The sequence below is a fragment of the Schistocerca gregaria genome, chromosome 8 (genome assembly GCF_023897955.1).
Source record: "Schistocerca gregaria isolate iqSchGreg1 chromosome 8, iqSchGreg1.2, whole genome shotgun sequence".
In the NCBI taxonomy this organism is placed as follows: domain Eukaryota; kingdom Metazoa; phylum Arthropoda; class Insecta; order Orthoptera; family Acrididae; genus Schistocerca; species Schistocerca gregaria.
The window spans coordinates 158,588,763-158,601,656 of NC_064927.1; the positions used below are offsets into that span (position 1 = coordinate 158,588,763).

The 12,894-nt window shown below is 41.6% G+C and overlaps 1 non-coding gene across 1 annotated transcript; it reads left to right on the forward strand.

Annotated features, from left to right (window-relative positions):
* The first annotated feature begins 10,366 nt into the window (after positions 1-10,366).
* Positions 10,367-10,441, forward strand: Trnas-cga (transfer RNA serine (anticodon CGA)). The gene has a single exon. It is a non-coding gene; the product is annotated as a tRNA-Ser (tRNA).
* The last annotated feature ends 2,453 nt before the right edge of the window (positions 10,442-12,894 follow it).

The following is a 12,894-nucleotide window of genomic DNA, read 5'->3' on the forward strand; positions in this document are numbered from 1 at the left end:
CTCGGGTGATGCTGAGGGAATTAGATTAGGAAATGAGACACTTGAAGTGGTAAAATAGTTTTGCTATTTGGGGAGTAAAATAACTGATGATGGTCGACGTAGAGAGGATATAAAATGTAGACTGGCAATGGCAAGGAAAGCGTTTCTGAAGAAGAGAAATTTGTTAACATCGAATATAGATTTAAGTGTCAGGAAGTCTTTTCTGAAAGTATTTGTATGGAGTGTAGCCATGTATGGAAGTGAAACATGAACGATAAATAGTTTGGACAAAAAGAGAATAGATGCTTTCGAAATGTGGTGCTACAGAAGAATGCTGAAGATTAGATGGGTAGATCACATAACTAATGAGGAATTATTGAATAGGATTGGGGAGAAGAGAAGTTTGTGGCACAACTTGACAAGAAGAAGGGATCGGTTGGTAGGACATGTTCTGAGGCATCAAGGGACCACCAATTTAATATTGAAGGGCAGCGTGGAGGGTAAAAATCGTAGAGGGAGACCAAGAGATGAATTCACTAAACAGATTCAGAAGGATGTAGGTTGCAGTAGATACTGGGAGATGAAGCAACTTGCACAGGATAGAGTACCATGGAGAGTTGCATCAAATCAGTCTCAGGACTGAAGACCACAACAACAACAACAATCGGAATCATACGTTTTAGTCATAATTCTGTGACCATTTTTTCATTTAAATTGTGAGGAAAACACTCCTAGCAGTGTCGAAACCCGGTTAATTCGTTAAAAATTGTGACCGAGGGCTGTTCTCTTTCAATTAAAACTAACAATAGAAAATCAATAACAGAAAAAAATTCCCCATGCTTTTATATCTAGCTATCTTTCCTTAGCCGTAGTTGGAGGAAAATATTGAATAGCTTTAGTGCGATCGTGATCAATTCCGAATTCATGACAATGTGTTCCAACAAGGTGACTTCACGATGGACTAAAGTAATCTTAGACTGGTTTATAGTAAACTCAGATTCCCGTAAGTGGCACAAAACTTTGCCAGTACGATCGTTGTGTTCAAGATAGGTTTTACTGAATATGACATCGCCCACATGAATGGCTCTCAAACTTATTTCGAAAATACTTAATGATAAAAATAATCATTTTTATATTTCCTTTGCCTTATTCTCTGTTCTACCAAATTAAATGTAGAAGAATTTTGCGCAACACAAACAAAAACTATATGAATTACTGTGACGGAAGTACGGAGCAAACTGTTTACCTTTATCACATATACATTTATTCAGAAACTGGGAAATGAACGATATATACAATTCATCATACAAGGATTACAAAGGCACTAAAAATTTTATTTACAAAATTCTGTGTGATGGAAGAGTTTGATTTTGGGAAGGAAGTTTTGAAGACGTGATGTTATAGCTTACATTTAGCTTTGAACGACTGCTTATCTAACAAAGGTGAATAGCCAATCTCGCACATGGATGTTATTGCAAATGGAATAACGAACTTCATTGTGTTTTGGCTCTGCATTAAGAATTCCTCGCTAATATGTATCCGAAATTCCAACAAAGACACTTCATTAAATTATTTCTTCAGTGAAGTATCATAAGTGAGATCATAAGTAGTTAGCTCTTTTTTTTTTATACATGATGGCCCACGAGAAATTTTGAATCTTTTTCAATCTAGTTAAATTAATCAAAAACGTCGCTGAAATAGTTGTCGAAGTGAACTTTGAGTCTTGCAAAATTCTGGTAAAGGCAGAGTTTTATCTTCATTGGAAATAACGGTTATCTGTGTTCTCTAACAGCGACGTAAAAGCAGGGAACTTATATAGCATGCCACATTCCGTTGCGCTTTGATAACGCTAATGTAGCCTGTCCTCTGAATATTCATTACGTGTCTTTATTATAGAGTTTTCCATTTCCTATGCATCATTATGCTCCTGACTACTCAGTGGACAGTGAAGTTTGCTGCAGAACAAAAATATGTGGTTTTTATGAAGCTCAGTGCCATGATGATGATCTCCCCATTGGCAAAAGATTTCTGGTTCGTTCATTCTGGGAATAAACTTCCAAGTGGGAGGTAACATGGAGAAAAATATGAATAACAAACGAATCGGTAACATTCTAAGAGTAGAGGCGCTGATTGTCAGAAATTTGAAAGTGGTGGGGAAGGCTGGAAAATATGAAATACGAAATGCAAATGCTTAATACGCATGTAGAGAGTGTCAATGATGTTAACCGGAAAGAAGATATGGATCTCTGGTCAGATGAATACGAGATAATACCAGAAGCAGCAGCAGGAATGGCATAATGGGAATAGGTTTCAGCCGGCCGCGATGGTCTCGCTGTTCTAGGCGCTCAGTCCGGAACCGCGCGACTGCTACGGTCGCAGGTTCGAATCCTGCCTCGGGCATGGATGTGTGTGATGTCCATAGGTTAGTTAGGTTTAAGCAGTTGTAAGTTCTAGGGGACTGATGACCACAGATGTTAAGTCCCATAGTGCTCAGAGCCATTTTAACCACTTTTTGAATAGGTTTCGCTATGACTAAGAAGGTAGGCAGAAAATTGGTTACTGTGAAAGCTCAGCGGCTCGCCTGTTCTCGTCTCAATCGAAAGTAGATCAACGGCAACTATAGTTGAGGTATACGTGCTAACATCACAAGCAGACTGTGTAGAGATACAGAATGTAATGTAAGTCGGGGGATAACGCAAGTTGGGGGAAGGCACAAGCGTAGTTAGATTCATTGAACGAACTACTAGATGGCAGCACTTCTAATGTCAGAGCACGTAGTCGTTATCTGTGAATGATGTGCTTGTGAATGGCACTGTGTTCTTCGGTTTTAATCGTCGTGAAACTGAAAACTAAACTGTTTGACAGTGGTGAGTACAGATATTATAATCTTGCTCTACCAGTTCTTAAGAGTTTGCTACGGAATCATTTAATTAAACGTGATAATGCTGTGATATGTGTATCGTGCACTGGTTGGCGAGCACATGCTAGTGTAAAATAGCCAGGCGGAAGCCGCAGTGCCCAAATACATCGTTGTGGCATTTTTCCTGGTCTTGGGATGAGTTGCCAAGTACTAAAGAAACGCAATTTCATGAATTTTATCTCATTCATTATAATTATATATGTCGCAAAATTAACATAAAACAATTCAAATTGATACACTAAATATGGTGTTTTGTAAGACAGGAACATCAGCAATCTATAGAACTCGCCGGTTTAGTGTAAATAATGTCATAAAATGAACATAACATGATTGGTAACCGTAGTAGAAAAATATTGTTTATTTATGTATTTAATTAGTTATTCAACACGCCTTAAAACACATCATGGGGAGATCGTATGAGCGTAAAACTCAACGTCTAGCTTGGTTATGAGAGGATTTGAAAACGGCTTGTGTAGCAGTAAACAGCGGTTCAATGAAATTATGGGATGTATCAGAAACATTTCGAAAGTCATACAAAATATTAAAGCGACGTTTTGAAACATCTAATTTTGTGAAAGGATCGACAAAACCACATAGTTAGTGATGTTTATTCTTTAATAAATATTTATGCTGTTTAAATGAAATTCATTTTATAATATTCTTCGTCTAATTCTTATTGAATATATTCAGCATCTTCAAAAGAAATGTTTCCCACCTACTGCAATAGACGTTTGGCCTTTTTATTCGCCGAACTGATTAAAGCAGCCTAACGCTTCAAGAAAGAAACGAAAATGGCAGTTTACAACTGACTGCAGTCATTTCGGAGAAGACATCCAGAGAGAACAGTGCGAAAGGGTCAGGGGATTTTGATGGCAAGGGGTTGGGAGTGAACCGCGCCGAAGTTGGAAACTATTGCATCCGCTACTGAAAGTATGTGATGAAAATGGCTTTGTGGGGCACTCAAGCAAGAACTATAACGACGATGCATGTGGTCTGCTGTTGAATAATGATCCAGGAAACGTCCATGCAAAGAAGCGTTCCCGTGATGCCTATTACGTCACGTCAGCGGAAAAGGCTGATACCATCACCGTAGTGGCATTTTGCAATGCAGAATGGAGACTGCTGCCTCCAGCTGCATTTTAAAGGTCAAAGGAAGAAGGTCGAGTCCGACGATGGGATTCCACCAAGTTTCGTAGTTCGGACGAACAAAGAATCAGCGTATGTCAACTCAGACATCATCTTTCACTGACCGAGACCAACTTCGTTCCTCGGAAAGAACCTGCGAAGGTTCTCATTATTTTAAATGGTCGCAGATCACATTTTTCTGGTATATATGTGCTGGATTTCGCATCTGAACATGATACTCGTCTGCCTGCCAGGTCATACGACTGAGTATCTGCCCTTGCACCGGTCGTTCTTCGAGCCGTTGAAGACATTTTGGCAGCAGGCTCTAAACATCTGGATCCATTCTAACTCGGACGGTAGAATCACCACACTTCATTTTTGGTGCAATAGGGCAGCAGCTGTTGCAAATGACAGTGGGGATTTTCTGCATCCATATGATACACAGAAAATTCCAGAAGATACTTTTATTGCCATTTCTGACACTATGAAAGGAAATCTGTCTGGAAACCACGAACTCAATGGCCCTCCGGTAGTATATACAACAAGCAGCAGAAGTGCCACGGCTTCCTTTGCGGAGATTAGCCCCATCCGCACACCGCAGACACGCAAGCAAACCAGAAGAAAGAAGCAAAGTGCAGATGTCCTTACGACGGTGGAGAAACGAGAGGTGTTCAGATGAAAAGTTGCAACGGCAAAGAGAAAAGGAAAAATACCGCAGAAGAAGAAAATGAAGGATAATTCACCTTCTGTCTCCTCCAATTCCCAGGAGGGAATATCTGTGTAGTGTGTAAAGAATTTTTTTATGAGAAAAAGGGCCCAGAATGCGATTGGCTTCATTGTGTAACATGCAAGAAATGGGTACATGAAATTTTCAGCATGCATTGCAAAAAATGCTAGAAGGCAAACAACAAAACAATTGTATTTATCCGTGTCCTCCCCCCCCCCCCCCCCCTCAGTGACTTGTAATGGATCCTGCATGACATACCTTCCATGGTGAAATAAATTTTGCAATTTTATCCTTCACAGTTGTTATTTTAATACACATTTCGCCTTAGCCCCAGATGATGGAGCAACATGCCAGTTTTGTTGGCTTCCATGTAAGTGCATATTTCTCACTTTGACCTTTCATTAAGTATACTAATATATCTGTGATTAACAATTTAGAGGCCAAATAGGGTGTTGATATATTTGATGTTTTTGTCCATCACTTATTTTTGTTAGTAAACGGACCTAAGTGTTAGGCGTTGCATCTTCCTCGAGTTACCTTATATGAGAATATTGAACGGATAACCCAATACGTAGATGGAGAACACTATTTAAGAAACATGGGAGATTTTCACGCGGTAGTAGGGGAAGAAAGAGAAGATTGTGTTACAGGTGAATATGTGCAAAAGGGTAGAGATGAGACAGGACGAAGACTAACAGAGTTACATAATGAATTGAGCTAATAATGGAGAACACACTGTCCATCTACCACATTAGAAGAAGATATATCTGTAAAATAAATGATAACTAATTGAAATTCTCAACTACCTACAGGTGTAGTTAATATACCTTGATGGGGACAGCTGGAAATGTGTGCCCCGACCGGGAGTCCAAACCGGAGTCTCCTGCTTACATGGCAGACGCTCTATCCATCTCAGCCACCGAGGACACAGACGAATAGCGCGACTTCAGGGACTTATCCCTTGCACGCTTCCCGTGAGACCCATATTTCCAGCTGTCCACAATCTACATACGTAATGTACCTAATAGATATTTGCCCGTCCAGCTTAGTGTGCGCGTGTAATGAGTGGATGGACAAATACCAATTAGGTACATTACGTATGTAGATTGTGGACAGTTGGAAATGTGGGTCTCACAGGATAAATCCCTGCAGTCGCGGTATTCATCTGTGTCCTCGGTGGCTCAGATGGATAGAGCGTCTGCCATGTAAGCAGGAAATCCTGGTTCGAGTTCCGGTAGGGGCATACACTTTCAGCTGTTCCCATCGAGGTATAACAACTAAACTTGTCGGTAGCTGAGGGTTTCAATTAATTATCATTTATTCTAGTGAAGGTGCACGGCCATCAATGGCATCTGTTCTTTCGAGAGCATTTACTATCTTCATATATCTGTAAAAGGCCTGGAGACATTCCAACAGAATTCACCATGGTAGGGCAACAGTTATGGAATCTAATACTGGATTGGAAGGCGTACACAGGAGTAGATTACAATTTAGTAACGATGAAGATGAAACCGAAGAGAATCGTCCGGAAGAGTCATTGTGGAATGGAATGGCATGCTGAAGTATTGTGGACGGACGAAGTGTGATTGAGCTTTTTTAAGGCTGCATATACTGCGGTAATGAATACCATAGCGGACAGGTCAGTCGCAGAGGAAAAGACATTTCTAAAATGGGCAGTGACAGAAGGTGAACAGACAAACGTAGTTGCAAGCGAGGTGATTATGAATAAAACTAGAATAACAGAAGAATACTTCAGTTGATTGTCGAAAGAGGAACGTACAAAAATGTTTAGAGGCAGGGATACAGCAACACCATTCACTTAGGAGTGAAACAGGAAGTGCAGGGAAGACAAGGCGACCTGACTGCAGGAAATGGTCTTCGGTAGGACTGATTCAGCGTATAGAAAAGTCAAACAGCCTTCTATGAATGAATCAAAGGCGTAAAAATTAAAAGTACATTGGGAATTCGACTGTTAAATGTGGAGGAGAGAGCGAACAGGTGGAAAAAGTATGCAGATGGGTTTTATGAGAGGGAATTCTCGTTTGATGACGTGATACAAGCAAAACCTGGAGTCGGTATAATGAGGATGCAGTATTAGAGTCAGAGTTACTTATTATGAAAAAAAAAGCAAGGAATGATCGTGTGACATTGTTGGCTCGGAGGCCCCAACAGGGTACGTTCGGATGCCGGGTTGCAAATCTTATTTCAGGTGGTGGTGGTGGTGGTGGTGGTTAGTGTTTAACGTCCCGTCGACAACGAGGTCATTAGAGACGGAGCACAAGCTCAGGTTAGGGAAGGATTGGGAAGGAAATCGGCCGTGCCCTTTCAAAGGAACCATCCCGGCATTTGCCTGAAGCGATTTAGGGAAATCACAGAAAACTTAAATCAGCATGGCCGGAGACGGGATTGAACCGTCGTCCTCCCGAATGCGAGTCCAGTGTGCTAACCACTGCGCCACCTCGCTCGGTTTATTTCAGGTGACGCCACATTGAGCGAATTGCGTTTCGGCGATGAGACGATGGCCACGAAAATACAACAACCAATCGACTTGCGAAGAAATCGTCCAACTCGCTCAGGAAGCGATCTCGGGCGCGCTGCATGATAGGCAAACACGATACCACTCAGCTAGACCGGCTGACAACTTAAACTCAAATGAAGCGGAAGGGATAGTTAATACTCCTTCGGAATGCCTGAAATCAGTGAGGGAAGTGGCAACTGTTAAACGACTATTCAGGTTGGTGCAGGGAGTGTATGGGACTAAAGGTGGACCATCATACCTACGGAAAAAATATCACCCAGAAAATCGCGACAGCAGCAAGAGTAGATAAGTGCTAGAATCATCACAAAATAAGCTTAACAGCTCATACGTCAGATTTGCTGACAAGACTAGCGTAAAGGAGAAGAAGAAGAAAAAAGGACAATTGAACTGTTACGTTACGGAAGTTTGGATTTCGTAAAGATAAAAGCATCAGAGTGACGGTTTTTCAGTTGCGATTCATAATAGAAGCCAAGCTTAAGAAAATCAAGACACTTACATAGTATTTGTCGACTTAAAAAATTCGTTCGACAATGTAAAATGGTGTAAGATGTTCTAAATTCTGAGAAAAATAGGAGTAAACTGTAAGGAAAGACTGTTAATATACGACATGTACGGAAAACAAGAGGGGGCAACAGAATGGACAATGTAGAACGAATTGTTCGGTTTAAGATGGTTGTAAGACAGGGAAACTATCCTTCTTCCATACTGTTAAATCGATACATCGAAGACGCAACGGCCAAAATGAGAGGTTCAGGAGTAGGATCAAAATTTTTGGTTAATTGATGTCATTGATAAGATTTACCAATGAAGCTGATGTTACAAATGAGATTAGCGATATACTTAAAATCAAAAGTTGTGGTTACGAAGCAGGCGAATTAAGGAATTAACTACTTTGAAAGGAAAATAACACATAACGGATGAGACAAGGAGGGCAAGTAAATGAGAGTGGAAGTGGCAAAGACGACACTTCTGGCCAAGTAATGCGAGCGTAGCTTTAATCTGAGGATAAATTTCTGATATGGTTCGTCTGGAGCATAGACTGTGTACATCTACATCTACATCTACATGACTACTCTGCAATTCACATTTACGTGCTTGGCAGAGGGTTCATCGAACCACAATCATACTATCTCTCTACTATTCCACTCCCGAACAGCGAGCGGGAAAAACGAACACCTAAACCTTTCTGTTCGAGCTCTAATTTCTCTTATTTTATTTTGATGATCATTCCTACCTATGTAGGTTGGCCTCAACAAAATATTTTCGCATTCGGAAGAGAAAGTTGGTGACTGAAATCGGGAAAGAAGAGACTTCTAGCGTTTGAGATGTGCTCCTAAAGAAGGATGATCAAATTATGTGGACCGATAAGATAAGGAATGAAGAGTTTTTCCGCAGAATCAGCGAAGAAAGGAATATATGAAAAACACTGCCACGAAGATGGGACAAAACGATGGTACATGTGTTAATACAGCAGGAAATTTCTCCTGTAGTACTAGAAGTAGTTATGGAAGATAAAAACTGTAGACTGGAATGGAGTGAACAGGTTATTGAAGGCGTAAGGCGCAAGTACTGCTCTGACGTGTACTCGCGGGGCTCGCATCAAACTAGACAGAAGGCGAATAAAAAATACAAAAAACATAAGTCATCTTTATTTGCAGAATCAGTGCGGATATATTCAATATTGTAATACCATGAAACTAGACCCCTGAATGTGTTAATAATTTTTCTTAGTATTAGTTTGGTTACAGACTGCGTAGCAACATTCATTTCATTTGAGGTCGCCTCTCCATTTCAGAAAGATGCTGTATCATCTACCGTACCATAATGGAAGTTACAGAAAGCTCCAGTAAACATACAAATACTGTGGAATATGGAATTACATATCTGCTCTGACGCGATGCCTTATTTACCCGAGGCAGAGGGAAATGGGAAAAAGTATCCCAGACGGCGTGCCGGATCGCGCATTTATTCGATTTCCACTCTAACACACGCGCACACTTTTTAAAACTTTTCTCGCGCGCCGTTTCATTTTCTGATGTCTGCGCGAGTGGCCCTCGCTCCCTCGACAGCCCAGTTCAATTTCCTCGCACCATTCCCTCCGGGCCGGGCCGGCGGTCATATCTAAATTGCATATCTGCCACCCTGCAAGCCGCGTCCTTATTTTCTCCCTCTTTTTCTCCGATGAGCGGTGACCGCGCAGGCTCTGACAAGACCCCGTTACGTCCCGATAGCGGTCGGACGAGAAGAACGGCCCAGCTGCGCGCGTGTGTGAAACGCATTCGCTCTCAGATGGGGAGGAGCCGGCCCTTCCGTCACACGCGACGGTCGGCGTTTGTCACATTGTCCTGCGAGAATCCTTCTTCAACAGGCGACGGAAGTGCCCTCGGCGCCGCATGGAATAATGGCGAGCGATGTCGGCCAGACTTGCCGACTTTCTGGAACAATAATTCTCTGTTATACATGTTTCTCGCGAGCACGGTGTCGTTTTAAAACGAGTCCGAAATTTTTTTACCGAACTACAATACTTGACAAAAATGTGAGACATGACGAAGACACGTTCGGATCTCAAATTAACTTTTTCGACGTGTACAGGATTTTTTTTTTACAAGTAATTAGTTTAAGCCACTGATCAAAGGCCCCCCTTCAAAGTAATTTCCTTCTAGAATGAAATTTGCACCCTACAGCGGAGTGTGCGCTGATATGAAACTTCCTGGCAGGTTCAAACTGTGTGCCAGGCCGAGACTCGAACTCGGGACCTTTGCCTTTCTCGGGCAAGTGCTCTACCGCCTGGGCTACCCAAGCACGACTCACGCCCCATCCTCTCAGCTCTAATTCCGCCAGTACCTCGTCTCCTACCTTCCAAACTTCACAGAAGCTCTCCTACGAACCTTGCAGAAGTAGCACTCCTCGTAGAAAGGATATTGCGGAGACATGGCTTAGCCACAGCCTTGGGGTTGTTTCTAGAATGAAATTTTCACTCTACAGCGGAGCGTTCGCTGATATATCACATCATATCATATCAGGTAGGAGACGAGGTACTGGTGGAATTAGAGCTGTGAGGACGGGGCGTGAGTCGTGCTTGGGTAGCTCAGTCGGTAGAGCACTTGCCCGCGAAAGGCAAAGGTCCCGAGTTCGAGTCTCGGCCCGGCACACAGTTCTAATCTGCCAGGAAGTTTCTTAAATTCCCTTCTGATTGCACTCACTTTTTCCAGCGCTTCTGCCATTGCTGGCAACATTTCTGTAATATCCTCCAAGACGCTCGTCACAGCTTTTTGGACATCTTGCTTTGTTTGAAAATAGTGTCCCCAGACCACCGTTTTGATTCTTGGAAACTTTTTCGCACAGAGCGATATCTGGTGAATAAGGTGGCTGTGGTAGTACTGAAACTTGTTTTGAGGTTACAAATTGCTGTACTGACAGAACAGTATGGAATGGCGCATTATCGTGATGCAGAATCCAATTATCAGCAATGTTGGCATGGACATGAAGAACTCTTTAACTAATGTTTGTCCAGGAGGCACACACTCTTTATGAACAATTCCTTGGAATCCGTGAGGTTGATGGTCGTCCACGGCGGTCTTCATCTTCAGCATTTGTTCTGCCTTCACTAAACATTTTATGGCAACGAAAAACTTGAGTTCCTGACATAACCTGCTCTCCAAAAGCCTTCTGAAGCTCACCGTAAGTTGTCGTCGCGTTTTCACCCAATTTAACGCAAAAAGAAATGGTATACCGTTGCGCAATATTATGCGGTTCCATTTCTGTGACGAAAGACACAAACATGTGTTAACTTATTACAGAACAGTTCACAACTGAGCAGCAGCTTATAGACCAAGGTCAAAGATATTGTGCCTACGCAAGCCTGCAGGGTTGCCACATCTTGCAATGAAAATCAGTCTCATTACTTTATTGTCGCACCTCGTACAAGATTGCAAGATAATAATGTAAGACATTTCTTAATTAAAGCAATTTGGCCTTGGAATATTTAAAAGAATTACTCCCTCAAACCTTTAAGAACAATTTGCCACTTACAACTCTTTGAAAAGGTTAAAAAAATTAAATTAATTTCAGTATTAATCAGACTACTTTGAAATGAATATCGGCAGTTGCGATTACTAAATCACAAGTCCAAACATTCAGTCTTCAGAACCGATCAACTACGAAAGTTAAGTGCCAATAGCTACAATCCAACGAGATTTTCTTTTACTGGCGTGGAATGAATACAATAGGGAAATAATGGCAACATAAATAGAAAAACATCTCAGACATTGAACACTAGAGAAAGTAAGCTCAAATTTCCCAAATATTAGCACAATAAGGACAGGTTGAAATAATCAGATTTAGAAAACTTGAAGGGTAATCGTAAATTGGATAATATTATCCATTTCAGGAGGCAAGTATCATATTTGGCGAAAATGTTAACATAAAAGCTGGTAAATATGAGAGAACACTGAACAAACTTAATTTAAGAAGTACGCTGCTAAAGCGAACAGCTCCACTAAAGAAATGTCAGGCAGTCACAAAAACTCCCGAAAAACAATATTCCGCAGCATAATGATACAGAGACTTGTTTGCACCATCTGAAATTTCTATGAGAAACAGGAGCTTACATCTAGGAGGTTGTACTTAATTGCTAGCATTTATAAGTAAGGCTCTAAAACCAATTTGAACACCATACATTGGTTCGACAAATTTCCTTAAAATAATTAAAAGGTTAAATAATAATTCCAAGAAAATATCCCAAGGCGTTAAAAACAACCACTTAATAAATCAGATTACCTACAAAGCTTATGAACAATTTATGAACACATGAGGTCCATAAAGCGAAAGTCACAGAGACGGGCATACAAATAATTTGAGATGAATGCAAAACACCAGCATCCAAAAGCACAACTTGGACGTAAGGGAAGACAATCAAGCTGAAGCACACTGAAAGGTGCGGTGAAAACTTGGATGCAGCCACTAACGGTACACTCGCAACCAACCAGTCTCTGCACAAATGGAGCCAATGGTCCACACAGGCGACAGCTGTCTGTGTTGCCCTCTCGCTACGTACTCAGACACTTCTCCACTCCACACGTTCCGGCGTGTTTTCAAGACTCGACGCCCGCGATAATACACAGGAAACGTGGGTAACTCATGCCACCTAGCGGGACGCCAGCAAATGAAGGGTGCAGAAAAGATTAAATGAAGCCACGACGGCTCAACAGTAGCACTCGAGGCGGTAACAATGACGTAATGCAATTCACTATAACCTTTACTATTACGAAATTTGATAGATACTTTTGCAAGTAGGCCTGCTCATAATTCACCTCAATTTTACTTCTTTTAAACGTCAGTCACTGCAAAGCAACTGCAAAATACCGTAGAAAAGCTAGAATACGACAGCAAAGACATAAATATATAAAATCACCCATATGACGTAACGTTAATACCTCCCCAAACTCCAGTCTCGTCGGATATGGGGATTGCATCCTTCCACCATCCTCCACACCTACAAATTCCTCATCCATCCTCTCCTCTGTTTTGCCATCGTTGCCTGGATTTCCGCAACCCCGCTCTTTTACAAGGCCCTCCAAGTCCCCCAACGCCATGCGCTCCGCC